This window comes from Herpailurus yagouaroundi, unplaced genomic scaffold, assembly GCF_014898765.1.
Source record: "Herpailurus yagouaroundi ecotype Mexico unplaced genomic scaffold, PumYag 28, whole genome shotgun sequence".
NCBI lineage: Eukaryota > Metazoa > Chordata > Mammalia > Carnivora > Felidae > Herpailurus > Herpailurus yagouaroundi.
The window spans coordinates 121,077,988-121,082,451 of NW_024412376.1; the positions used below are offsets into that span (position 1 = coordinate 121,077,988).

Genomic DNA, 4,464 nt, shown 5'->3' on the forward strand with positions numbered 1-4,464 from the left:
GAGACTGAGGGAAGAGCAGATCCATGCCTGCCCTCTTAGATTTATTTGGGCAGAAGCTCATTAGATAGAATGGCAGCCAGGGTACTACGGATACTATATATACCCTATATGGAATTTACCCTATATGGAATTCCCTATATGGAATTTAGGGTATAAACCGTTATAGCTCTTTCTGTTTATTTATTTTTATTTATTCATTTATTTGTTTACACCAGGAGCCAAGTTAAATGTGCCTATGATTTTTTTTAAGCTTTTATTTTAATTCCAGTCAGTTAACAGTGTTCTATTAGTTTCAGCTGTATGATACGGAAGCAACACTTCCATACATCACCCAGTGCTCCTCATGATAAGTACACTCCTTAATCCCCATTACCTCTCTAACCCATCCATTCGCCCCCGTCCCCTCTGGTAACCATCAGTTTGTTCTTTATAATTAAGAATCTACAGGGGTGCTCCTGGGTGGCTCAGTCAGTTAAGCGTCAGACTCTTGGTTTTAGCTCAAGTCATGATCTCACAGTTGAGCCGTGAGTCAGGCTCCTTGCTGACCATAGAGCCTGCTTGGTATTCTCTCTCTCTCTCTCTCTCTCTCTCTCTCTCTGTCTCTCTCTGTCTCTCTCATTCTCTGTGCCACCCCCCCACTCATGCTCTCTCTCTCTCAAAATAAATAAACTTAAAAAAAAAAGAGTCGGTTACTTGATTTTTCTCTCTCATTTTCCCTTTGTTTGTATTGTTTCTTAAATTCCACATATGAGAGAAATCATATGGTATATGTCTTTCTCCGACTTATTTCACTTAGCATTATACTTTCTAACTTCATCTTTGTCATTGGGAATGGCCATATTTCATTCTTTTTTATGTCTGAATAATATTCCATATATATAATGGAATTAGAGAAAAGTTTTATATCCACCTCTGAAATCCTAGAAGACCCTTCCCAGCTGCGTCCTCAAGACAGAACAGAAGACACTCACAGAGCTGCCAGAGAAAGCTCAAACCTGCTCACTGCTTCCTCAGGCATGGCTACGTTGCTCCCTGGTACTCACCCCAAAGGAGTATGTGAAGAAGGGCCCCTCATAGACATGCCTGGTGAGGCCGGCCAACCCTGAAGACACTTCTGGTTCTGGTAACATTATCCTGACCAGCCCTCTGAAGCCTGGAGGGGCCACATCCCCAAGTCCTCAGAAGGAAGAAGCTGATGGACAAAGGGCCACCTCTTGGAGGAGCCGGCCCATAGGGCTAGAATTTGATTTCTCTGACAATGTCATCAGCAAAAGTTTGCCCCCACAAGGAAACTGAGGAAAAGACGCGGCATTAAGCCTTCTTCTAGGATACCAGAGGCAAGGCAGGAAAATGCACCTGAGGAGGTGGGTGTGGGGCCCATTCCCCTTCTCCAGGGGTCTTACAACCTGGACTGAAACAAGCTGGATGACCTGAACTTTAAGTCATTTGAAAGTGGAGGAGAGGCCCAGCCCCCAGAATAGGCCAGCAGGGCCTGTGGCCAGGCATCTGCATGCTGGTCTGGAGGCCACAGGGCACTTCCCTCCAAGCCATAAGGTGCCTTCAGCCTGGGTAGATGACACACCTGGGATGCACACCGCCTCAGGGACCCTGGGCACAGTGGGTGAGGAAGAAGCTGCCAACTGTGCCAGTACATCAGTATCCCCTACTCCTAGGCGTGAACTGGAGCCGGCCGCAGACCTGGTTGAGGAGCACTTCAGAAACCCAGCTGAGGCTCAGGAGCCAATGTAGATTATCTGGAGCAGTTTGGGAGTTCCTCATTTAAGAAGTCAGACCCAGGAAAAGAGTCCTTGTAACTCAAGTTTGACCCACTCCTGAAGGATAGTCCTCACACCGGTGCCTGTGGCTCCAGGGACCAGAAGTGCACAGAACATGGCCCTGCCTTCCAGGGTAAGCCCTCCTCAGGGGAAGCTAAGGGTACTTGACTTCCCAGGAGCCCTAGGTACTCCCGTGCTGGATACCCCTCGATATGTCATTGGATCTAGGGGTCCACTGCTGCCCGTGGGGTCCATCATGGACTTGCTACAGTATAGCTAGAAGGATGTGGGTAGAGCAGTGGAAATCATGCGAGAGGAGAACATGTTGCTAAGGAGCCAGTGTGAGGCATTCCATGCAAAGAATCTGAAGACAGGGAAGATGATGGGCAGGTTTGAAGGAATTGTGTACCAGGCGATGGAGGAGGCTCAGAAACAGAGGGAACTTGCAAAAGCTGAGATCCAGATGATTCTGAAGGAAAAAGACCAACTCACTGCAGACCTGAGCTCCATGGAAAAGTCTTCCTCTGACTTCTTCAAGGGGTTTGAGAAACAGAAGGAGATGATCAAGGGGTATCCCATGAATGGAGAATCACTGAAGAAGTGTCTCAAAGATTACATAGCAGAATTGAAAACGAAGGCCAGAGGTACCAAGCTCTGAAGTCCCACGCAGAGGAGAAACTCCAGCTCGCAAAGGACAAGATCACTCAGGCGTGAAGCAAGGCCCAAGTCGAGGCCTTGGCCTTCCAGGTAAGCCTGAGAAAGGAACAGATGCACATCCACTCACTGGAGAAGACATTGAGCAAAAGACTAAGGAAAAGGAGGAACTACTTGAATCTGTGATGACTTCATCTCCAAGATGGGAAAGGTCTGATGTGGAAGCCCCTTCCCCAGCCCCCAAGTGCCTGTGTCTGTGTCTGTCTGATTGTGTGTCTGTGGAAGGTTTCATGTTATTTCTTTTCTCTTAACCTCACCTCAGTTCTAAACTTGATTGCATTAACAAGAAGACTAAATAAAGTTTCCCTTCAGTTTGCGTGTCTATATATCTACTATTATATAGTAGATAGATATCACTTCTTTTTCTTTATCTATTCATCTATTGATGGACAAAGGCTGTTTCCATAATTTGGCTATTGTAATAATGTTGCTATAACCATAACATAGGGGTGCAGGTATCTCTTTGAATTAGTGTTCTTGTATTATTTGGGTAAATACCAAGTAGTGTGATTGTGATTACTAGGTCATAAGGCAGTTCTTTTTTAACTTTTTTATCTATCTATCTATCTATCTATCATACCATACCATACCATATACCATATATATATATATATATATATATATATATATAACTCTTCAACACGCAAACTGAAGGAAACTTTATTAGTCTTCTTGTTAATGCAATCAGGTTTAGAACTGAGGTGAGGTTAAGAGAAAAGAAAGAACATGAAACCTTCCACAGACACACAGCCAGACAGACAGACACAGACACAGTCACTTGGGGGCTGGAGAGGAACCTCCATACTGTTTACCACTGTGGCTGCACAAGTTTGCATTCTCACCAACCATGCACGAGGATTCCTTTTTGTCCACATCCTTGCCAATACCTATTGTTTCTTCTGTATTTTATTTTAGTATTCAGACAGGTTTGAAGTGATATCTCATTATAGTTTTGATTTTAATTTCCCCAATCATGAGTGATGATGAACATCTTTTCATGTGTCTGTTGGTCATCTATATGTTTTCTGTGGAGAAATGTCTGTTCATGTTTTCTGCCCATTTTTTAATCTAATTTTTTGGTTTGGGTGTTGAGTTTTCTAAGTTCTTTATAGATTTTGGATACTGACCCTTTACTGGACATGTAATTTGCAAATATCTTCTCCCATTCAGTAGATTGACTTTTAGCTTCATTTATTGTTTCCTTCTTTGGGCAGAAACTTTTTATTTTGATGTAGTCCCCATAGTTTATTTTTGCCTTTATTTCCTTTACCTCAGGAGATATATCTAGAAAGACGTTGTCATGGTTGATGTTAAAAAAGTTACTGCCTGCATTCTCTTCTAAGATTTTTATGGTTTCAGATCTCACATGTAGGTCTTTAATCCATTTTGAATTTATATTTGTGATGGTGTAAGAAAATGGTCCAGTTTCATTCTTTTGCATGCTGCTGTCCAGTTTTCCCAACTCCATTTGTTTAAGAGACTTTTTCCTATTGTATTTTCTTGCCTCTCTTGCCAGAGAGTAATTGGCCATATAATTGCAGATTTATTTCTGGATTTTGTATTCTGTTCCATTGATCTCTGTGTTTATTTTTGTGCCAGTACCATATTATTTTGATTACTACAGCTTTAAATATAACTTGAAGTCAATATTTTGATGCCTCCAGCTTTGCTATTTTTTTCAAGTTTGCGTTGGTTTTTGTCATTCTGTACAACTTTTAGGATTGTTTTAGTTCTGTGAAAAAAATGCTGGTTGTATTTTGATAGTGATTGCATTAAATGTGTAGAATGCTTTGGGCAGTATAGACATTTTAGTAATATTTGTTCTCAGTCTATGAGCATGAAATATCTTTCCATTTCTTTGTGTCATCTTTAATTTCCCTCATCAGTGTTTTTATAGTTTTCAGTACAGGTCTTCTCTTTGGTTAAGTTTATTCCTAGGTATCTTATTTTTCTGGGTGTAGTTGTAAATGGGATT

The 4,464-nt window shown here is 42.0% G+C and overlaps 1 pseudogene; it reads left to right on the forward strand.

The window, feature by feature from the left end:
* The first annotated feature begins 881 nt into the window (after positions 1-881).
* LOC121040631 (transforming acidic coiled-coil-containing protein 3-like) lies at positions 882-2,646 on the forward strand (annotated as a pseudogene).
* Positions 2,647-4,464: the final 1,818 nt, after the last annotated feature.